The 25,154-nt window shown below is 39.2% G+C and overlaps 1 long non-coding RNA gene across 35 annotated transcripts in view; it reads right to left on the bottom strand.

Moving 5' to 3' along the window:
• The window catches only part of LOC103351120 (uncharacterized), a 219,544-nt gene that overhangs the window by 82,776 nt on the left and 111,614 nt on the right, over nucleotides 1-25,154 (bottom strand). For 12 of the 35 annotated variants that reach the window (XR_016218103.1, XR_016218107.1, XR_016218102.1 and 9 more), the window contains one exon: nucleotides 14,491-14,563. The exons of 2 other annotated variants lie outside the window; for them this stretch is intronic. This is a non-coding gene — a long non-coding RNA (uncharacterized LOC103351120). Of the gene's footprint in view, nucleotides 1-1,811; nucleotides 2,103-3,254; nucleotides 3,379-10,621; nucleotides 11,551-13,471; nucleotides 14,014-14,490; nucleotides 14,564-25,154 lie in introns of those variants that run through there. 21 more of the 35 variants (XR_011387953.2, XR_016218092.1, XR_016218106.1 and 18 more) reach the window with 6 other exon arrangements.

The following is a 25,154-nucleotide window of genomic DNA, read 5'->3' on the forward strand; positions in this document are numbered from 1 at the left end:
GCCATAACTAGAAAAAGAGTAAAGTTAGCAACATGAAATGAGGTTGATAGACACAAACCATAGAAGAATGGATAAACAATACAATATCATATGTAATGTAATACTCAAACAGTATTTTACACTTTATGTTCTGTGTGGGTGCAAACTGTTGAATTCTTTACTTAGTATATACTAAATTGATCTTCTGTATAACTGAAAATGAATCTTGATGTGAATGGGATGGGAGAGGGAGTGGGAGATGGGATGGTTGCAGGTGGGAGGGCAGTCATGGGAGGAAAAAGCCACCGTAATTTAAAAGCTGTACTTTGGAAATTTATATTTATTAAATAAACATTAAAAAAGGCCGGTGCCACAGCTCACTAGGCTAATCCTCCGCCTGCAGCGCCAGCACTCCAGGTTCTAGTCCCAGTCGGGGCGCTGGGTTCTAGTCCTGGTTGCTCCTCTTCCAGTCCAGCTCTCTGCTGTGGCCCGGGAAGGCAGTGGAGGATGGCCCAAGTGCTTGGGCCCTGCACCCACATGGGAGACCAGGAGGAAGCACCTGGCTCCTGGCTTCGGATCAGCGCAGTGTGTTGGCCGTAGCACGCTGCCTGAGCGGCCATTGAGGGGTGAATCAACGGAAAAAGGAAGACCTTTCTCTCTATCTCTCTCTCACTGTCTAACTCTGCCTGTCAAAAAAAAAAAGAAAAAGAAAAGAAAGAAAGAAATAAAAGTTAAAAAAAAAAACAAACAAACAAGAAAACCCTGGGATACAATAGTGATGACTCAAGTAGTTGGGTTCCTGTCTCCCACCTGGGAGATCTGATTGAGTTACCAGCTCCTGGCTTCACCCTAGCCCAGCCCTCGCTATTTTCCATTTGGAGAGGGAGATAGCAGATGAGGTAACATGCTCTCACCTCTCTCTCTCTCTCTCTCTCTCAAATAAGTAAATAAAAATTTTAATTTAAAATCATCAAGTTTATGTTATATGTATTTTACTACAAAAAAGTGAACTTCAATAGCTTAGTTAAAACAATGCAAGCCCTCTCGTTAATTCTTTTTAGATTTATTAAAATGTTAAAATTTTGGATGTTGTAGGTTAAATGAAGCACATCACTAAAATTTTTTTAGATATAAATCAAAGTGGAAGAATGATCAAATCAAATAACTTCCAGAGAGCCAGCGGGTTCATACACATGTGAAATGACAAGTGGTGTTCATAACAGGGAGTGAGCATGTTTGAGGCAACCACAAGACTGTGCATTCCTATTAAATTCTCTAAGGCATCCCTATTAAATGTTTAAGAAACTCCAGCTAAACCCACAAAATGCACCCTGTGTCTCAATGTCTTTGGACCAACAGTTAGTGACATTTGACACAGACTGTCATACATTTGCTAACAGGGTATGAATTTGTCTTGAGCTCCTTAGCAACCAATGTAAAAAGAGAAATTTAGTCAGTTGCACAGTTTACACGGTTGCAAGATACAAATCAAGCAATTTTGCAGAATCTCTTGTGCTAAGGATATTGAAATAGGGAAGAAATTTCTTTTGAGAGTTTCATAGAAAGAACACAGCCATGTATTAAACAATAATCTTACAGATCGAGACACCTCCATGAGATTTTTTTTTGTTGTATCCATCATTAAAAATCCACTCTTTATTTCTTTTTGTTTTTTAACTTTTATTTAATGAATATAAATTTCCAAAGTACAGCTTATGGATTACAATGGCTTCCCCCCCATAACTTCCCTCCCACCCGCAACCCTCCCCTTTCCCTCTCCCTCCCCCCTTCCATTCACATCAAGATTCATTTTCAATTCTCTTTATATACTCTTTATGTCTTTTTAAAAAATATTTATTTGAAATCAAAACAACAGAGAGAAGGGGAGTGGGGAAAGACAGAGAGAAATATCTTCAATTTGGTGGTTTACTCCTCAAATGACCACAACAGCCAGGTCTGGGCCAGGCTGAAGTCAGGAATTAGAAACTCCATACTGGTATTCCACACGGGTGGCAGGAGCCCAAGCACCTGGGCCATCTTCTGCTGCCTTGCCAGGAGCTTTAGCAGGAAGCTGGATCAGAAGTTGAGCTTCTCGATGTGAACCAGCATTCTGATATGAGAACCTGGTGTCACAAGCAGCAGCTTAACCAGCTGCACCACAATGCCAGCCCCTGAAACCCATTATTTCATAGAACAGTACCACAAAAAAACAGCTCATCCAGAGGTCAATGATCCAGTGGGAGATAAACTAGGGTTGAGTGAATAGTAAAGATGATGAGGTGCTTTTGGTGTCCAAAGGAGGGCAAACTTCCTGAGAGGTCATTTATAGGGAAAGGCTTCCTAGATGCTGAGGCAGCAGCTAGAGCTTTGAGAAAGGTAGGATTTATGTAAGTTCCTGTCTTGTATATAGTGGGTACACAGGCAATATTTGTTATGTGAATGAATAGATGTCTTAGTCCACTCTGCTGGCTAAAATGAAATATTTTAGAATAGGAGAATTCTGCAGATTGGGAACTCCAAGATCAAGGCTCCAGCCATTTCTTGTGTCTGCTGAAAACTTCTGCTGTGATTCTCAGATAGCACCTTCTAGTAGATTCCCCATAGGGTTGAAGGAGCAAAGGAGCACCCCTGGGCTTTTATAAAGGCACTAACATGGTTCGTGGAGGTAGAGCCCTCATGACTCAAACAATTCCCAGTGCTCCACCTCTAAATACTATGAAATTGGGTGTTAAGTTTCAACATTTGAATTGGGAGGGCACACCAACATAAAGGCCTTAGCAGTATAGAGGGAAAATAAAGGCATTTCAAGGCAAAAGGGATAGAGTATGTTGGAAATTGGAGGATGTTAGGGCTTTCTTGGTGGCAAGTGACAAAAATCAATTTGATTTAAAGAAAATTGAAAATCTATTAAAAGCATATTGAAGAATCATATGTAATTAAAAGAAAGACGTGAGCATTAAACGTGGTAAAGGCATGCTTGAAGGTCCAGGAGCATCCTTTCCCTGGGCAGCCCATATTCAGTGGCTGATGCCCATAGGAATATTAAGGTCAAGCCATCTCAGCTCATGAAGGACAATTATTATGGAAGTTCTCATGGGGCTGGGCCAAGGTTTTGTCAAAACTACACTGAGATCAATTTCTCCTCTACCCAATCCTGCTTTATCTCATAAGTCCTGCTTCCCAGTAAACATCCTGCATTGCAAACTCAATCTCAGGGTCTACTTTCATGGAATTCAATCTTTGATAGCATAAAATACATAAAATAAGGAACTTACACGCTGCCAGGATGCTTTTTCTCTCATCTCTCCTTTTCTCTGGATCTTTGCTCTTGACATTTCCACTCCAGATTGTTTTTCTCCGGCCATTGGTAAATCTGGTTGTAAAGAATATCTGGTAGCTCTAGCCCCAGAAATGATTAGATTCTTATTGCTCAGTTTCTGATTTCAAAAATGTGTAGGGGCCGGCACTGTGGAGTAGTGAATGGGGCCGCCACCTGCAGTGCCGGCATCCCATATGGGTGCCGGCTAGAGTCCTGGCTGCTCCACTTTCAATCTGGCTCTCTGCTATGCGTGGGAAAGCAGTGGAGGATGTCCTAAGTCCCTGGGCCCCTGCACTTGCATGGGAGGCCTGGAGGAATCTCCTGGCTCCTGGCTTCAGATCGGTGCAGCTCCAGCCATTACAGCCATCTGGGGAGTGAACCAGCAGATGGAAGACCTCTCTGTCTCTCTCTCTACCTCTCCTTCTCTCTGTGTGTAACTCTGACTTTCAAATAAATCTTTAAAAAAAATTGTGTAAATTCCAGGAATGATGCTCATTCAAAAACAAAAAACAAATCAACTCTGGCCAGGATGTCAAGGGAATACAAATTTCTAGGCTTGGGTCAAAACTTATTTCTCAGGAATGGGATCATATAAGAATAGACATGGCAGTCACACATATCCATGGAGTTCAAGTTAGGGTTGTGGAGCAAAAATCATAATGATACCCCTCTATTTTAGGGAATAGTAATAAAAATTGCCTTTGAGAGATAAATTTGGGATTTTGACTGCCAGGTGTAAGAATTGTAAAGTATCTTTATCTAGTTAATTAGTTTTCAAATACTTAAAACAATATAACTCTTTTTCAAACAAAACTTACTTTGGGACACCAACATGGTAAGAAGATAACCATGATGCTGCTGATTTGAGAGGATATGTTATTCTTCTCTAGTTACATTTGTCAGCGACCAGAGTCACCTCATTCATTGATTCAACAAATATTCACAAGACTCTTATTCTGCCTTAGAAAATGTGCTAGGTGCTAGAAAAGACAATGGCTGAAAAAACAAACACAATTCTTATTTTCAGAGTACACTACTACAATCCTAGGATGAAGTTTGAAACCCACTTTTCAGAGCAGTCTTGTGAGATAGATAAAGTCAAATAAAGGATTGGGAAAGGTAAAATAAAGGATTGGGCTAGGAGTGCGATGCTACAGAAATACTGAAAAATACTTATCTGGTAGTTTTAAATGTTGCCAACTTGATTTTGGGAAGATCGTTGATTAATTTGAAGCCCATTGCGATAGCTGAGCCGTGAAATGCAGAGGAAATGAAAAGGAAGGTTGGATACAAAAATATATAATATAAGAAAAATTGATGAGTCTTGGTGACAACATCTTAATGGATCTGGCTGGTGTCTATTAATGTATGACATTAAAACAATCCCATATACATTTATAGGTCCTCGGTATTCCTTTCACTTTTCCAGCTCAATCAAATGTACAATATATTCTGATCCACATCACTGCACTTACATATTAATCATTCATGCATTCTTGACAGCCTATTTCAGTTCCATTCTTTCAGCACCCTAACCACTCACACATACTTCTCCCTGGTTCCAAGTACAACACCCTCAAGGCTGATAGCAACTCTGGCCATTCCTCATGTCTTTCTTATATACAATAGCAATCAATATTAAATTCCTGATAATTTACAGTTCAACTAGTATCACATATGCTTTTTTCCAAGATATTGTTCTTTAGCTTCTCAAGGACTTACTTTACATCATATGAAAAAAGATTTAGTACTCTTTTTACATATTTTAAGTTCAAGTACAATTCAATGTGTGATTACATGAGTTAGGGTCTACTTTTCTGGCCTTTATAATGACTCAGTATTCTTGAAGCATCTTTGGGCTGAAGATGCTTGGACAACCAACCTTGTGTATATTCACTTCACAATTTAGATTCTCTAAGAATTTTCTAAGATTATCTCTAGAAAAGTCTTTATGGAATCATTGCTCCAATTCCCCACCCCACTCACATTTCACAGTTGAGGGAAACTGCAGAGGCTAAATATGAAACTTCTTAATTTCAATCTTGTGTTCTTTCTCTACTAGATGATACAGGTAAAGGTAGATACATGTATACCTTGTGAAAATTTACTAAAAGGGATTGGAAATTATTGTTAATCACTAAATATTGTTGGTCATTAAAGCCCTGTTCACAGACAAATCACTGGGGGCAAAGGTTTAGATTTAATTCTTACAGTGGTGTCTGATTCTATACGAATTAGAATTCGTAAGCTTATTCCTAAGGTTGCACCTACATTGCAAATTACTTGAAGGCAAAGTGTGTTTTCACATACCACTTTATTGGCACAAAGATCCTAGGTCACATGTCATTCATTTTAAGCTATTTATTGAGTACTTACTGTGCACCAGGTACTGTTCCAGGTATTTGGATACAGCAATATATAAAGATGACATAGTCCCTACCCTCACAGAACATATTGTGTGGAAAGAAAATTTTATATTGAACAAGTAGGATCCAGTGAAAAGACAATAATCAACAAGTAATACAAAGTGTGACGATAGAAACTCAAAAAGGAGAGAGTGGAGGCAAAGTCTGTGGAAATAGCATTGAAAGTACCCATTTCCTTTCTTCTTAACTTTTCTTCTCTCCTGCTTCAGATACATGAGTGTAACTGGCATCAATGGTGAAAGGCATAAATGTTACAATTCTGAGATATCTGTGTTCGTTGGGGTCCTTTCTATTGTTAAACATGGTGATACCTTAGAGCAAGTAGTATTGTAGGCCAAGCCCAAGATTTATAGTGTTTCCCAGAAGAGAACAACTGGGTGTGACAAGCCTGCATTCATTTATTCAGAAAACATTTACTGTGCATTTATTCTGTGTCAGGTGTTATGAGCAAAACATTTGCTGCCATTATTGTTGCACATGTGTGGTGGGGAGACATATTATAAACAAAAGATCTCACAAAAAAAAAAAAACAATAAAGTACCTTGGAATAAATTTAACCAAGGAGGTCAAAGACCTCTATGATGAAAATTACAAAACACTAAAGAAAGAAATAGAAGACAACACAAAAAAATGGAAAAACCTGCCATGCTCATAGATTGGAAGAATCAATATCATCAAAATGTCCATTCTCCCAAAAGCAATTTACAAGTTCAATGCAATACCAATCAAAATACCAAAGTCATTCTTCAAAGACCTAGAAAAAACGATGCTGAAATTCATATGGAGAAACAGGAGACCCAGAATAGCTAAAGCAATCCTTTACAATAAAAACAAGGCCGGAGGCATCACAATTCCAGACTTCAAGGCATACTACAGGGCAGTTATAATCAAAACAGCCTGGTACTGGTACAAAAACAGATGGACAGACCAATGGAACAGAATAGAAACATCGGAGATCAATCCAAACATCTATAACCAACTCATATTTGACAAAGGACCTAAAACCAACCCCTGGAACAAGGACAGCCTCTTCAACAAATGGTGCTGGGAAAACTGGATGTCCACATGCCGCAGTATGAAGCAAGACCCCTACTTTACACCTTATACAAAAATCTACTCAACATGGATCAAAGAACTAGAGATGCGCCATGACACCATGAAACTAATTGAGAGCATAGGGGAAACCCTTCAAGATATCGGAATAGGCGAACAATTCCTGGAGAAGACCCCACAGGCACGGGTAATCAAAGATAAAATAAACAAATGGGATTACCTCAAATTGAAGAGTTTCTTAACAGCAAAGGAAACAGTCAGGAAAGCGAAGAGGCAACCAACAGAATGGGAGACGTTATTCGCAAACCACACAACAGATAAAGGATTAACAACTAGAATCTACACAATGATCAAAAAACACCACAGAATCAAAACAAACAACCCAATAAAAAAATGGGCCAAGGACCTTAAAAGACATTTTTCAAAAGAGGAAATCCAAATGGCCAACAGGCACATGAAAAAATGCTCAGGATCCCTAGCCATCAGGGAAATGCAGATCAAAACCACAATGAGATGCCACCTCACTCCGGTTAGATTGGCTTACATACAGAAATCAACCAACAACAGATGCTGGCAAGGATGTGGAGAAAAGGGGACACTAATCCACTGTTGGTGGGAATGCAAGCTGGTAAAGCCACTATGGAAGACAGTCTGGAGAGTCCTCAGAAACCTGAATATAGCACTACCACAGGACCCAGCCATCCCACTCCTTGGAATATACCCAAATGGAATTAAAGGGGTGAAAAAAGCCATTTGCACCTCAATATTTGCTGCAGCTCAATTCACAATAGCTAACACATGGAATCAACCTAAATGTCCATCAATGGATGACTGGATAAAGAAACTATGGGATATGTACTCTATGGAACACTATACAGCAGTAAAAAACAATGAAATCCGGGCATTCACAACAAAATGGAGGAAGCTGGAAAACATCATGCTGAGTGAAATAAGCCAGTCCAAAAGGGATAAATATCACATGTTCTCCCTGATCGATGGCAACTAAACGAGCACCTAAAATGATACCCATTGAAGTGAAATGGACACTATGAGAGACAATGACATGAGCAGCCCTTGTCTAGACTGTTGAGGAAAAACTTACTATTTTGTTCCTTTAGTATTTTTGTTGTTGTTGTTGCTCGGTTTGCTCTACACAAGACCACTGGTTGAACTCTGCAATCAATCCACAACCATTCTTAAGCGTTTAAAAATTAACAGGAAATTGATCTCTGTGGAACATGGGAGTGGGAATAAGAGAGGGAGGAGATATATAGGATGGCACATACTCACTCAGACCTACCTCCAATGGTGGAACTGGAAATGTGCCAGGGGATTTCAACTCAATCTTACCAAGGAGGCAGGTACCAATGCCAGCACACTTGGTAAAGTGACAAATATAAATACACAACTGATCAAAAAGATAGGGTAAGTGTCGAAGAGATTACACAAATAAGACCAGTGTAAGCAAATAATGAAAGATAGAATCAAAAGGGAGAGAATGATCCTGCGGGGGAAGCAGGACACACAGCAGACTCATAGAATGGCAAATGCCCAAAACAGCACTCCTGCCTCAGAATCAACCCTTGGGACATTCGGATCTGACTAAAAGGTCCATGAGAGTCTCACAGGCATGGAAAGCCATGACACGGTGGCAAAAAAACAATCTAAATGAAGGATCCTGTTGAACAACACCTCAGCAGAAGGATCAGGCCATCAAGGAGAGAGGCGCCTTTCTCTGAAGGGAGGAAGGAAACTCCACTGTGATATGGCCTTGACTAAACAAATTCAGAGTTGGTGAACTCAAGGGGCTTCCATAGCCTAGACAGCTCATAGCAAGAGTCTCGGGTGATTGCTGACGTCATAAATAAGAGTGCCAATTGTTAAATCAACAACGGGAGTCACTGGGTTCATGCTCCCCACGCAGGATCTCTGTCCTTAATATGTTTATCTATGAAACTCAAAAACAACACTACTAGTTGAACAATACCCTATACCTGGTTCGGTTGTGTGAGTGCAACCTGTTGAAATCCCTGCTTAGTATATACTAAGTTGATCTTCGGTATATGAAGGTTATTGAAAATGAAACGTGATGAAGGGTGGGATAGGAGAGGAAGTGGGTGAGGGGAGGGCCACAGGAGGGAGGGGGGTCGGGGGGAAGCCACAACAATACAAAAGATGCATTTTATATTCTACTTAAAACTATTGGTTGAACTCTGTAATTAATACACAATTACTCTTAGGTGTTTAATCAATGCTATAACTAGTACTCAAATAGTATTTTACACTTTGTATTTCTGTGTGGGAGCAAAATGTGGAAATCTTTACTTAACATACGCTAAATTGATCTTCTGTATATAAAGATAATTGAAAATTAATCGTGATGTGAAGGGGAAGGGGAGAGGGAGTGGGAGAGGGGAGCGTTGTGGATGGGAGGGAAGACACGGGGGGGAGGGGGCTATTGTGGTCCATAAGTTGTACTTTGGAAATTTATGCTCATTAAATAAATTAAAAAATAAATAAACAAAAGATCTCACAAAATGTAAAATTACAATGGCAGGGTTTTGTGGTTTTTTTTTTTTTTTTTTTTTTTTTTTTTTTTTTTTTTTTTGCCAGAGTGTCTTGATTTCCATGCCTAAAATACTCTCTTGGGTTCATGGGTTGTTCAGCCAGATCCGAATGCCTTAAGGGCTGATTCTGAGGCCAGAGTGCTGTTTAGGACATCTGCCATTCTATGAGTTGCTGTGTATCCCGCTTCACGTGTTGGATTATTCTCTCCTTTTTTAAATTCTATCAGATAGTATTAGCAGACACTAGTCTTGTTTATGTGATCTCTTTGACTCTTAGACCTATCATTATGATCAATTGTGAACTGAAATTGATCACTTGGACTACTGAGATGGCATTGGTACATGCCACCCTGATGGGATTGAATTGGAATCCCCTGCCATGTTTCTAACTCTACCGTTTGGGGCAAGTCCAATTGAGCATGTCCCAAATTGTATATCTCCTCCCTCTCTTATTCTCACTCTTATATTTAACAGGGATCACTTTTCAGTTAAATTTAAACATGTAAGAATAATTGTGTGTTAATTAAAGAGTTCAACCAATAGTATTAAGTAGAACAAAAAAAAAAATACTGAAAGGGATAAAGTATTAAATTGTTCATCAACATTCAGGACATTCCATAGCCTTGGCAACTCATAACAAGAACCTAGGGTGATTACTGATGCCATAAACAAGAGTGTCAATTTGTTAAGTCAACAACAGGAGTCACTGTGCACTTACTCCTCACGTAGAATCTCTGTCCTTAATGTGTTGTACAATGTGTTGTACAATGTGAATTAATTAATATAACTAGTATTCAAACCGTACTTTACACTTTGTGTTTCTGTGTGGGTGCAAACTGTTGAAATCTTTACTTAATATATACTAAATTGATCTTCTATATATAAAGAGAATTGAAAATGAATCTTGATGTGAATGGAATGGGAGAGGGAGCAGGAAATGGGAGGGTTGTGGGTGGGAGGGAAGTTATGGGGGGAAAAGCCACTGTAATCCATAAGCTGTATTTTTTTAACTTTTATTTAATGAATATAAGTTTCCAAAGTACAGCTTATGAATTACAATGGCTTTTACAAGGCATGCTTAGCCCTTTTCTTAAATAAAGATGATGTGTATTTCACCATTATTGATGATAGCCATTGAGTGTGGGGAGAATTAACGTCTAAAACTAGACAATTAGTTAATAATTTATGGTATATGCATACATTGGAATGCTAAAAGTGATTAAAATGAATCTAGATTGTATCTAATGATATTTCATATATCACAAATATTCAAAAAATTTTGTAGAGATTTTATTTATTTATTTGAGAGGTAGAGTTACTGACAGAGAGTGAGAGGCAGAGAGAAAGGTCTTTCATCCTCTGGTTTACTCTCTAAATAGCTATGATAGCCAGAGCTGGGTCTATCTGAAGCCAGCAGCCAGGAGCTCCTCCAGATCTCCCACACGAGTGCAGGGGCCCAAGCACTTGGACCATCTTCTACTGCTTTCCTAAGCCATAGCAGAGAGCTGGGTCAGAAAAGGAGCAGCCAGGACATGAACTGGTGCCAATATGGGATGCCAGTGCTGCAGGTGGAGGTGTAGCCTACTATTCTACAGAGCCAGCCCCTCAAAAAGTTTTTAAAAACAGATTTTATACATATATTTCACATGTATTAATCAGTATGTCTATCTAATCTATTAATCTACTTATATGGAGGTAGAGAGATCCAGGGATAAAATCTGGGAAAATATTCTCTAAAAAGTTAACAGCAATTATCACTGACTGATTAACATGTATCTCTTTCAAATTAAAAAAAAAAAACCACATTAATTTAAAAATAAAGCAAGTTGACATCTGGTTTTAAAATGATGGAGTAAAGACACCTGTCTCTGTTCTTTCCAAAATCATCTTACAAGAACAAGCAAAAGGAAAACAGAAATGCAGACTCTGCCTTTGACAAAACTAAGAAATAACTTGAAATCTGAGTGATGATATGTGGGGAATGGGCTGCTCAGTGTGGAGACCACTAGAGAGGCCCATGGAAAAATGAAGCCAGGACCCACTCAAAAACGCAAAGCTCAGACAATGCTGGAAGAGCACCTGTTCTCCAAAGAAGTGGGAGATCCCAGGGAGAGCAACCATCAGTTCTTTATCTAAAGGATGATAGTGGAACATGCAGGCTTACAGCAGAAGCTTCTTTAGCCCTCAGCTGGTAGAAGCAGGGAACCTGGGGTGGAAAGCAGAACGACACAGGCTTAACGAAGCAATCCATGAATGAGATGAGGCAGGGTAGAGGAAAACACTGCACTACAAGCTGACACTAGAAAAATAAAGGCAAGGTAATTCTTTTATATACTTACATAACCACACTCACACAACCCTGCATTATAAGAAGTTTTATGACCTTCAATTAAAATAAAACACAGTTATATTACAGAAAAACTCCAAAAGCTTGAACAGGATGGAGACTATTTTTCTTTCATTTAAAAGAACTTCAAGAATAGCACTTATGTAGTGGCTTCAGGGTGTCATCAGGGAGCCAGGCTCTTGACTTTCTGCTCTGCAATCCTCTGCACATGGTTTCTATCTTTAAAGTCACCTCATGTTTTTAGATAGATTCTGGAGTGCCAGTCATTATATCTACCCATACTGGCGCTTGCAGGGATGAAGAAAAAAAGCCCCTTTCCCCTCTGCTTTTAAGGTGCTTGCCCTTGTATATTCTTTTTTTCTTTAATTTTATTTAAGGTATACAAATTTCATGTATTTCACATGTACAGATTCAGGAACATAGTGATACTTCCCACCTCACCCTCCCTCCCACCCATGCTCCCACCCTTCTTCCTCCTCCATCTCCTATTCCCACTCTTAATTTTTGCAAAGATCTACTTTCAGTTTACTTTATACTCATAAGATTTATCCTACACTAAGTAAATAGTTCACAAATAGTATGAAGGAAAAAAAAATACTGTTCCTCAACAGTAGAAACAAGGGTTGCAAACAATCATTGAATCTCAAAATGTCAATTTCATTCTAATACATTATATTTTAGGTACTCTATTAGCTACCACAAATCAGGGAAAACATATGGTATTTGTCTTTTTAGGACTGCTTTGTTTCACTAAATATAATGGTTTCCAGTTGCATTCATTTTGTTGCAAAAGACAAGATTTCTGAGCCGGCACTTTGGCATAGTGGGTAAAGCTGCCACCTGCAGTGCTGGCATTCCATATGTGCACTGGTTTGAGTCGCAGCTACTCCACTTCTAATCCAGCTCCCTGTTAATGCACCTGGAAAGCAGCAGAAGATGGCCCAAATTCTTGGGCCCCTGCACTCATGTGGGAGACCTGGAAGAAGCTCCTGACTCCTAGGTTCAGGTTGGCCCAGCTCTGGTTGTTGTGGCCATTTGGGGAGTGAACCAGCAAATGGAAGATTCTCTCTTTTTGCTTCTGCCTTTCAAATAAATACATTTTTAAAAAGGGAGACATGATTTCACTTTTTTTTTTTTACCACTGAGTAGTATTCCATGATTTATAAATACCATAATTTTATCCAGTCTTCAGTCAATGGACATCTGGGTTGATTCCATATCTTAGCTATTATGAATTGAGCTGCAATAAACATGGGGGTACAGATAACACTTTCGTTTGTTAATTTCATTTTGGTTTGGGTAAATTCCCAGGAGTGGGATGGCTGGATCATATGTTAGGTCTATATTCAGATTTCTGAGGTATCTCTACTGTCTTCCATAGTGGCTGCACCAGTTTACATTCCCACCAACAGTGGATTAGGGTACATTTTCTGCAACATCCTCACCAGCATTTATTGTTTGTTGATTTCTGTCCTTACATACTCTTAAACAGAATTTAGTCACATGGCCATAACCAACCATAAGAAAGCTAATACTGGATTAGAGGGTATTTTGCATGGGCAAAATCACAATGAATAGAATCTGGTTTCTGTTGTAAAAGAAACATGAACCAGAGAGAATTCTTTATAGCTCAGAAACATGATTCTGTTTTGTATCCTTCCAATAACTTATCAGAAATTACCTCTTTCATTTAAAGATAAGTAGTGATTTTAATTGAACCATTATACAAACCGTATAAAGATATTGTAAGAAAAAGGAGGAAAGAAAATAAAAGCAAATGGCAGATGGAGAATGAACATTTATTAAACAAAAATGTTGTGGACAGGCAGACAAAATTATGATTAAGCATATTGCCATATCACCCAAGAATTCAATACAATTTTCAACAACCTCAAAGCAGAGATACAAGAGCCAGGGAAAGGTTGAATAGATATTGCTGAAAACACTAGAAGGTATTCAGAAGACAGGGCTAAAAAAAGTAAGCAAAATGAGATAAATATGAATAAAGACGAGAGGCTGTAGAAGCTTGTCAAAGTTAAATGAAAAAGTGGATGACTGGTGTCCTTGGATTCCACGGCAGTCCAATTTTGTATTTAATCAAGATAACATTCAAAATAAACAACAGCAAAAAAAAAAAATCAAATCTACAACGTGCTCTGAAAAACTGATGTAGGAGAATTGACTCTAAAATATAACCTAAAAGTTTCTAGATGTTAGAGATAAAGATTTCTTTGGACATCCAGGGAATGACACCAATGTCATTAATGTGGGTAATAGAGTGACTGGGAGACAGGTGACCTCTGACATCTCTGTAGCATCGTTCTGTATGAGAAGATAGAGGAGAAATGTCCAGATTTCTAAACAGCTAAACTTGAGATCAGGAAACTTTTTTTAGTGTCAGATATTAAATGTTTTCAACTTTGTGGATCACAGGATTTCTGTCACAAGTATGAAGTTTTGTTTTTGTGCCTGAGAACAGCCACAGACAATATATAATTGGGTGGGCATGTTGTCTTCCAATAAAACTCTATTTAGAAAAGCAAGCAGACTACTGGGTTTGGCCCAAGCTCCACAATTTGCTGACCCCTGAGATAAACAATCACTCGACTACAAAGGCAAAAAAGGGAAATATTTTTGAAGCTGTGAGATCTCTGGGAATATACTCCACATAATCTAAACTGTTAGAAGACAAACTTCAGTGGACAAAAAGATAAATGAAGTAACTGAAGCAAAAATACTGGCAAGAAATAAAAAGCTAAAATATGTTCTTCTACCTGCAGAACAGAAAAAGAGGCATACCTTCCGGCTCCTTTGGCAGCAAGCGCCTTACAAGCCCCATGACGTGAAAGGATAATTCAAGAAACCAAGACATCTGTTGGAAGCCATAAAAATTATGATCAGTTCTAAATAAAGAAGGTGATGTCACATTCACAGAGCCCTTTAAAAACATCTAGCAATTCACAGGGATATTTGGATTGTTAACCATAGTGACAGCTAAAGTAAGATGTAAAATGAAGAAATTGTATTAAATCAAAGGTTCCTCAGCCCTAGGTGCTCATTAGAATCACCTAAGACCAAAAATGCTTATGCCCTGTCCCAACCCATAACCTGAATTAGAAATTCTGTCTTTAGAAAAAAATATCATTGTTTTAAGCTCTCCAAAAACTTACGTATGCACTCAAGTGGGAAAATCACTAGATTAGATTTTTTATATATTTATAAATTCAGATATTTTATATATGTATATATAAAGAATCATCTCAAGCTGAGAAATTTAGAAAATGTTGCAAAGCAAAGTATAATAGTCAGCTTTGTGTCACCATGGTAAGATACCTGACAGGCTACACGTGAAGGTATGCAGCAAATTTAGCTCACAGTTTTGGAGAGTTAAGAGCATTGTGCTTGCACCAGCTCATTTCTGGGGAAGACCATACTCCTGACTGTGTCACATCATGGTGGATTAAAATGGTGGGGTACACGGGGCTGGCGCTGTGGCGCAGTGGGTTGAAGCCCTGGCCTGCAGCACTGACATCCCATATGGGTTTGACTCCTGGCTGCTCCACTTCTGATCTAGCTCTCTGCTATGGCCTGTGAAAGTAGTAGAAGATGGCTCAAGTCCTTGGGCCCTGCACCCACATGGAAGACTGGTAAGAAACTCTTGGCTCTTGGCTTTGGATTGGCTCAACTCCAGCCACTGTGGCCATTTAGGGAGTGAACCAGAGGCCAGAAGATCTCACTCTCTCTCCGTCTGGCTCTACTTCTCTTTGTAATTCTGTCTTTCAAATAAATAAAATTAAAAAAAAAAATGGTAGGGTTACAAGCATTCACATCTCACGCCAGGAAGCAGAGAGAGCTGGGTAGGGACAGGCTTGCTCTTTTGGTAACAATCCTTACCTGAGAACCACAGAGAGTGCCACAAGAATTACCAAGGGTTTGCAAAAGAACACTTTCACTTTCAGGGACCTAAGGATTTTCTACCAGACTCCAACACTGGAAAGTTCCACTATCTCCAAATACCACCACTTTGGGGACCAAACTTCTAACCCAATGGCCCCTTGAGGAACACCCCAATCATATGTAAACCAAAGAGTCTAAATTAGTTGATTTCAGATGTATACATACCTTTAAATTACAGTTTCCATATTAGTTTGAGTCACAAGGGATTCTAAAGAAAACCTGAGCACTTAATGCCATCCCAATGTAAAGAAACTGGTAAGTATTTATGCATTAAGAAAAAAGAAGTAACTCCTTCTGGCAATGTAGTCAATTCATTATTTTAAAGGAAAAGTATCAATGTTGGGTAAGTTGCCAATGTTGAATGTTCTTTTGTTTCAAAAGTCAGAGTTCCCTGGGATGGTGTTTGCTTTTAAAGAGCATTTCATTAAGACTGGTGCATAATCTACCTCTTAAATCAAATCACTCAGATTTGAAAGTTAGAAAATCCAAAGAAAATTTTAAACACACAAAGAAAAATAAATGAATCTCAATAGAGAAATAAAATATTTTCCTAAAGAAAGCAGATAATCTATAATGATTAAGGTGACAATAGTTCCAGTTTTCCATCACGTGCACTTGTTATTCCAGAGTAATTACTAGTAGTACTCTCTCACTCTCAAACATTTCTCTAGTGTAGGCAAGAAATTACATAGTAATTCTCCTATAGATGCTAACAACAATAAATGAGACATATCTCTTCATTACAGCAGATATAAAAATCTATTCTTGGAAATATATTAATGATTAATATTGTACCTTCATAAGAGGAAGCCAAATTTTTAACCAGAGCTTGTGGTTGGAAATCAGTTTTACTCTGTAGTGAAGTAGGGGGAACTAAATCATTTAGTGGGATCAACAACAATATTTTACAAGAGGATATCAATAAATATTGGAAGGTGCATAATAGAAAATCAAATTGGAATTGTTGATAATGGAATTGGAGAAGTTAGCATTGCTAAAATACTAGGGAAAAGCAGATGCAAATATCAGGGCCACAGGGACTAAATCTGGTCAGGAACAACAAGGAGAGACAGAAGTCAAAGAAAGGATCTAGAGAGGTCATGTATAGTCACTTTTCTGAAGAACTTTCAACTGTTTCCTCCAGCTTTTCACTGACCTAATCACAAAATAGATCTATTGGTTTCTAGCACTCTAATGGAGTTGAAGTTTGTAGAAAACTATTCAAATGAATCTATTCTTGCAAAGATTTCCTTAACTGAGACCTTTAATTCAAATTGTTCAACTTTTTTTTAAAAAAGCCTGATTTTCAAAGAAAACTGATCAAATGGTTTCTAAGATAATTATTCTGAACCAATGTTATTTGATATTCTAAGACTTTCATGAATTAAGAAGAAAATTAAAGTCTGCAGAAAATACAAAGATAAAGTTTCAAACCGGTTAAATCATTCTTGCCCAGAGTATCCTGATGTGCACGACCAGTCAATGGAGAGACAAATGTCACTATCAAATGTCCTTCATATCCAAGAAAGAATGTGTGACAGCATTCTAAAAGTGAGTTACAACATTTAGTCATTAAACAGATATTTATTCAACATCTACTACAAACATAGCATTATGCATCCCTGGTAGAGTATGGCTATTTGTAAAAAGATGTGAAAAATAAACTACAAAAAGAACAAATATGTGCACAAATGCAGTAGTAATGGAAAAGCACCTCATGGGATCCTTGATCAATCTCTTCTAAGAATGGCTTATTTATAGCACCTAAAAAAGACATGGACTTAATCAGTAAGTTAGTGACCTATGATCCTAAGGGAAGACAGAGAACACCATAGCTCTTGGTTTCCCATGTTCTAGTTCCAGAACCTCAGAAGTCTCAACTTCTTATCCTAGGGTTTAATGAGACATCCTTATTCTCTTTCAATCAATTCCTCATTTGCTTAAGCAAATATCAGTGGATTTCTGTTCATTGCAAATGAAGAACCTAAGACAGATAACAAAAGTGAACTTGATATTTTAATATAAGAAAATAACAATAGCTTATTCTTGATGTTTGGTATAATTCATGTCAAGAATATGGCAACAAAAGACAATTTCTTCTAGAAAGAATTGGATTAAATGTAAATGAAAGGGGGAAGGCTCAGTGATAAATGAGGTCTAATCCTAGTGGGAATCCTTAAGCTTTGTGCTAGTATAATGAAGACCACTTGGATGAGCATAAAATAAGAGACCACCAAAGTTGATAGTTACAGAAGTATGTTATTGCCTGTTTAATCAAGTAGAAGCTACAGATAATTAATGCCTTCTTAAAATATACTGGCTGTTTGAGTTCTCATAATTACATAATAATATCCCTCACCTTGCTTTCATGGGTTGAATTTATATATTCATCCCTGCACTTTTGAGCAAACTTTTCAAGCTGTCACTGGGTGACGCTGCCTACTTGTTGACCAGAAGAGCAGTAGTTTCAGCAATATAGCCACCTTTGCCCTCACTACAGTATTCATACAATCACTTGAGTATCCTATGACAGGTTTGTAGTCATTTTCTAAAACAAGAGGGGTGAAAAAATGTGAACATATTGACACTACGATTAAGTAATACAAGGATAGTTCAAAGAATTTGTGGGGAAAATGGAATTCAAGGACAAAGATGGGGGCCGGCATTTGACATAGCAGTTAAGCTGTCTCCTGGGATCCCCGCATCCCACCTTCACTTACAACCCAATTTCCTGTTAATGTGCACACTGTGAGGCCGCAGGTGATGGTCCAAGTAATTGGCTCCCTGCCACCCACATAGGAGATCTGGATAGAGTTCTGTGCTCCTTGCTTCAGCCTGGCCCAGCCCTGTTGCAGGCATTTAGGGAGTGAACCAGCAGATGGAAGATCTCTTTCTTTCTATGTCTCTCCACCTTTCTAGTAAATAAAAATAAAAGATTTGTAAAGATAAGTTTATTTTGGTTCAAAAAGATTCTGAAATGCAAGCATAGCTCTTTCATATTATACATTTTACATAAACTTTTTAAAGAGCTCTTGTACATTTGTCTTTAGCTTATTACAACTAAAACCAAGATTGGAGTCATTTACCATCAATTGAGGTCATAAGGATTAATTTCCCAAATTGAGGCTTAGGTGTAAAGGAAAACAATAACATTAAAGAAAATATATAAAAAATAAGACTGTTATCAAGTTTTTAAGACTGTAATAGGCTGGCGCCACGGCTCACTTGGCTAATTCTCCGCCTGCGGCACCGGCACCCCAGATTCTAGTCCTGGTTGGGGCACCAAATTCTGTCCCAGTTGCTCCTCTCCCAGTCCAGCTCTCTGCCGTGGCCCGGGAAAGCAGTGGAGGATGGCCCAAGTGCTTGGGCCCTACACCCACATGGGAGACCAGGAGGAAGCACCTGGCTCCTGGCTTCAGATTGGCGTGCTGGCTGTAGCGGCCATTTCGGGGGGTGAACCAACAGAAAAGGAAGACCTTTCTCTCTCTCTCTCTCTCTCTCTCTCTCACTGTCTAACTCTGCCTGTCAAAAAAAAAAAAAAAAAAAAAAAAAGAGAGAGAGAGACTGTAATATGATCGAGGTTTTTTTTTTTTTTTTAATTCTTCTGGCAATAGAATCCTTCATTATAATACTCACGTCTACTATTCAATATCTATGCATTTGATTTCCTGCAGTCTCAGAAAAATGTCCTGTACTAAAATAATGCACTACCTCTATGACAAAACTGGCACAGAGGTACAGTGTATGTTTATGGGAAATCTCAACTTTCTTGACATCTACTAGAATTCTTCTGAAATTCAAAGTGTTTAAAAACAGTTTCCTTTACTTGACTGATAACATCATCTCTGCAATAATAGACAGTAAAAAATAATACTGCTGTTTTGGACTAATTTCTGCCTAACAAGGAAGAACTGAATAGTTACCATGTCACCTTGGAATTTTTAATATGGAAAGGAAATATAGGGCAGAACCTGACATGTGCTGAAGATTTTAAGAAAGCAGATGCTGAGAGCTTCAAAGGAAAGGAATTTCTAACACACAGGGCAAGAACTCAGAGTACAGATGCCAAGAAAGATGCAAATCTGCATTCTGGGTGTAACACTAGTTGTATAACATTGATCAAGCTATTTAGCCTCTTTCAGTCTCATAAGTCTCCTTTGTAAAGTAAGGATAATAAGGATCCCACAACCTGCCTAGGGGGAAAAATCGCTTAACTTCTCTAAACTAATTATCTTAATTTCAAAAAATGGGGAAAGTTACAGTACATATAAAATACAGAGGCGTGAGAGAGAACTAAGAAAATGTATATGAAACACTTAGCACTGAATTGGGAAAATAGTGAATATTTAAATACACACACGTTGTACATGGCATTGTATACTGTTATTAAAGGTCTACATTTTCCAGAAAGGAAGATGGTAGTCAGGTAAAGAAGTCAAGCAGAATGCACATCCAGTGATAGTTTAGAAGAGAGAAAGGAGGGACTGGAGACGTAGAGCAGCAGATTAAGCTGTTGCCTGGAATGCAGGCACCTTGATTCATGGCACTGTTTCAAGTCTCAGACACTCTGCTTGCAGTCCAGCTTCCTGCTAATGTGCCTCAGAAAGCAGCAGCAGATGATTCGAGTGCTTGGGGCCCTGCCACCTATGTGGCAGACCCAGATGGAGTTCCGGCCTCCTGTTTCTGGCCTGGCTCAATCCAAGAAGTTGCAGCATTTGATCAGTAATCAGCAGATGGAAGATCTCTCTCTCTCTTTCTGTCACTCTTTCAAATAAAAAAATAATAATATTTTTTAAAAAAGGAAAAGAGAAAATGAAGTACAGTTCCTACTTTAACTGCATTCAAGCTTTCAGATCCATAGATTAAGTAGATTAAGTGACATCTCAAGACTTTTTCCAGGACCATAATTACTGGGCATAAAAAGATTTGTTACAGAGGCCAGTCCTATGGCGTATGGGGTAAAGCCACTGCCTACAGTGCCGGCATCCCACAGGGGAGCCAGTTCCAGTCTCAGCTACTCCACTTTTTTTTTTTTTTTTTTTTTTTTTTTGACAAGCAGAGTGGACAATGAGGGAGAGAGAGAGAAAGGTCTTCCTTTTCTGTTGGTTCACCCTCCAATGGCTGCCACGGCCGGCGCATCGCACTGATCTGAAGGCAGGAGCCAGGTACTTCTCCTGGTCTCCCATGGGGTGCAGGGCCCAAGGGCTTGGGCCATCCTCCACTGCACTCCCGGGCCATAGCAGAGAGCTGGCCTGGAAGAGGAGCAACCAGGACAGAATCCGGCACCCCGACCGGAACTAGAACCCGGTGTGCCAGCACCGCAGGCGGAGGATTAACCTATTGAGCCGCAGCACCGGCCAGCTACTCTACTTCTGATCCAGCTCCCTGCTATGGCCTGGGAAAGCAGGAGAAGATGGCCAAAGTCCTTGGGCCCCTGCACCTGTGTGGGAGACCTGGAAAAAGCTCCTGCCTCCTGGCTTCGGATCAGCACAGTTCCAGATCAGCATACCTCCGGCTGTTGTGGCCAATTGGGGAGTGAACTAGCGAATGGAAGACCTCTCTCTTTGTGTAACTCTGACTTTCAAGTAAATAAATAAATCCTAAAAAAAAAGATTTGTTACAATAATAATAAATTGGCCATCTATATCTTTACAGATTTTGATGTACTTTATAAAGCATACATAGTTTACTTTGATATATTCTTTTGAAGAATATTAAATTATTTAAACCAAAGAAGATTCTCCTAAAGCAAGTCAACAATTAGTAGATAGCATCCCTTACTGGAATTTGCTTCCTCCTTCTGAAGATTGACAAATAGGTCAATGAAACGAATCCTTAATTATCCAACAAGGATTTGAATATTTATTAAGTGCCAAGTAAACTGAGAATATAAATATGACCTTTGCTTTCTGTGAAATGAGGTACACAGTCTTACGATTAGGTTGAAGTTCAAAACATAGTCTGAAATATCAAACATAGGTGCAAGAAAATTGCTGCAGGAACACAGAGATGAAGCAAATATTCTGAGCTCAAAGATCAAAGACAGGGAACAGTTGTAGGCAGGATTGCTACAAAAATACAACAATTTATATGGCACAATACATCAGAATGGCCTTTTGACAGAACAGACAAATCAGAAGATAATATAGTGGCAGTGGCTTTCCTAGAGAAGTCACCAGCTGGAAATGGCAAGACCAGTTAGAACGTCATTAGTGCAAGTGAGGGATATAAGGGCAACACTAAAACATTGTAAGCAGAGAAATAAGAGAATGTAATGTGTAAGATTTCCAGGCTGTATAACAAGCTAACACAAATGGAGTCACTTGAAGCAACATCCATTTGTTATCTTGGTTTTCATTGGTTGTGAGTCTGGGCACAGCTTAGCAACGTGACTGTTCAGCATCTCAGAGGGCTGCAGTCAAGATGTGAATTGGGCAGCATTCCTACCTGGAGGCTTGACTGGAGAAGAATTTGTTTCCAAGTTTATTCTAGTTGTTGGCAGAATGCGTGTCTTTGTGGCTATATGACTGATTTCTCCACTTCTTGGCGGCTCTCAACTTGGAATACCTCTGTACTCCTAGGAGTCACTGTTGAGTCCTTGTCACATGCTCTCTGGTTTCATAACACTGCAGCCTATGTCTTCAATGTTGCAAGAGAACTTCTGTTGTTTTGAGTCTCTGGACTCCAGAAAAGTTGAACATCTCCTTTAAAGAGCTCACCTGTCAGAAGTAGCTACCAGGGGATGGTGTAGTGGCACAATGGGTTAAGCTACCCTCTATGACATGAGCATCCCAAATGAGCTCCAGTTCAAGTTCCAGCTGCTCCACTTTCAATCCAGTTCCCTGCTAATGTACCTGGAAAAGCAGTGGAAGATAGACCAAGTACTTGCAACCCTGTCTTCCACATGGGAAACTTGGATAAAGTTCCTGGTTCCTGGCTTCAGCCTGGCCCACCCTCAGTCATTGTGGCCATTTGGGGAATGAACCAGAATTTGGAAGATGTCTGTCTGTCTGTCTATCTATCTATCTATCTCTATCTCTACCTCTCTCTGTAACTATGCCTTTCAAATAAATAAATTAAGTTAAAATAACAACAACAATCACAACAAAGCAGCTGCTACTGAGGCCCAAGTTGTGGTACCATCAGTTAAGCCACAGTTTGTGAGGCCATCATCCCATATTAGAGTGCCAGTTGGAGCGTAGCTTCTCTCCTTCCCATTCTGTTTCCTGCCGGTGCACCTGGGAAGGTAGGAGATGATGGTCCATGTGCTTGGGCCCCTCCAACATTCAGGAGACCCACGTGAAGCTCCTGGTTCCTGGCTTTGGCCTAGCCTAGGCCTGTCTGTTGCTGCCATTTTGGGAACAAATCAGGAGATGGAAGATCTTTCTTTCTTTGTCATTCTGTCTTTCAAAAAATAATTTAAAAAAATGTAGCTACTACTGGGGCAGGTGTCTGGTCTAGCAGTTAAAATACCTATGTCCCACATTGGTATGCTTGGGTTCAAATCCCAGCCACAGCTTCTAGTTCTATCTTCCTACTAACACACACCCTGGAAGCAGCAGGTGATGGCTAAAATATTTGGGTTTTTAGCATCCATTTGGGAGTCCCAGATTGAGTTCCCGGTGTCTAGCTTCAGCCTGGGCTAGCCATTGTGGGCACTTGAGGAGTATCCAGCAGATGGGAGTTCTCTCCCCCCAATAAGTTAGTTAACTAATTAATAACAAAATGGATCACCTGGTAAGGTCAAGCCCACTCAGGAAAATCCTCCTTGATTAATTAAAAATCAGTTGATTAGGGGATTTAATTATATCTGCAAAATCCCTTCACCTTTGCCATATAATGTAACCTAATCACTGGAGTGACAGTCACCAGATTCATTTTCCCCACCCTCAAGGAAAGGGATTTTATTAATTTATTTATTTATGATTTTATTTATTTATTTGAAAGGTAGAGTTACAGACAGTGAGAGAGAGTGACAGAGAGAAAGGTCTTCCTTTCATTGGTTCATTCCCCAAATGGCTGCAGCAGCCGGAGCTGCACTGATCCAAAGCCAGGAGCCAGGTACTTCCTCCCGATCTCCCATGCAGGTGCAGGTGCCCAAGCACTTGGGCCATCTTCCATTGCTTTCCCAGGCCACAGCAGAGAGCTGGATTGGAAGAGGAGCCACCAGGAGTAGAACAGGCACCCACAAGGGATGCACGCACTGCAGATGGAGGATTAACCCACTGCACCATGGCACTGGCCCTGGAAAGGGATTTTATTGAAATTGTACCAAGGATTAAGAATCTTGGGAACCACTTTATAATTCTGTCTACCACATCTAAGAGCTGATTAGACACAAGGAGGAGACAGGTCAAACAAAATTTTAGCCTGAGTAATTATGAAGATAACCATGTCCTTAACTAATATATGGCACAGAGAAAAAAGTTTTTTCTTTAACTTATCTTTTAATTTTATCTTTCCATGGGGATTTTTAAAGTTTATTTATTTATTTTTATTTGAAAGGCAGAGCCAGAGAGAGAGAGACAGAGAGACAGAAAGACTGAATCACTCCTCCAAATGCCTGCAACAATTAGGGCTGGGCAAGGCCAAAGCCAGAAGCACAGAACTCCATCAGATCTCCCACATGGATGGCAGATACCCAAACACTTGAGCCATCATCTGCTGCCCTCCAGGGTGCACATTAGCAGGAAGCTGAATCAGAAGCAGAGTCAGGATTCAATCTCAGGTACTCCGATATGGGATGTGGACATCCCAAGAAGCAACTTAACACAGTACACCACAACGTCCATGCCAGGAGGAGCTTTAATGAGAAAGATTATGAATCTTGCTCAGAAGTATTCATCTTGCGGTAGAGCCATTAATGCTAAACCAATCACATCAGTTTGTTTCAACAGTATTTAAAGTTTAATAGTGTGGAAGAGAAGGGCTTCTTAACATCTGGAATGATTCTTTCATAAAGTACACTATTTTTTTAATGTTACAAATGGCCATGAACTTGAGAAACAATTAGCAAGCTGATTATGTTTTAATTCATGTCTTCTTCTTTTAATAGAGCATCTAGTCACAGGGATTTTTAAAATTGAGTTGTTTTGATAAATGCTCCTTTCAGGCTCTGTTATTTCTGAGAAATAGCCAGACATCTTTTTTCTCCCAGGAATGTTTATCTTAAAATACATCCAGTAATAGCTGAATGAGTTGTTAAGCAAGTAGATAAATGAAATGCCCAAAATAACCAAGGAAATATTAGGGTTAGCACTAATATGAGTTAAAATAAATAATCCAAACTCTCCTTTTAAACTATCTCATTTATCCCATGACTTTGGGATTACTGCAAATCACACACACCATGGTACACACAACGAAATAAGAACTATTATTACTTGGCACAATTTTTAAAAGAAACATTTACCAGGTCTCTCTTATTGCCAATCCCTATGCTAGAAATTTTTCACATATGCTATCTTATTTCATTCTAACAACTTTGAAATAAAGATCATATAAGC

Source organism: Oryctolagus cuniculus, chromosome 1 (genome assembly GCF_051225735.1).
Source record: "Oryctolagus cuniculus isolate XC-2025 breed Fujian yellow rabbit chromosome 1, ASM5122573v1, whole genome shotgun sequence".
Lineage (NCBI taxonomy): Eukaryota > Metazoa > Chordata > Mammalia > Lagomorpha > Leporidae > Oryctolagus > Oryctolagus cuniculus.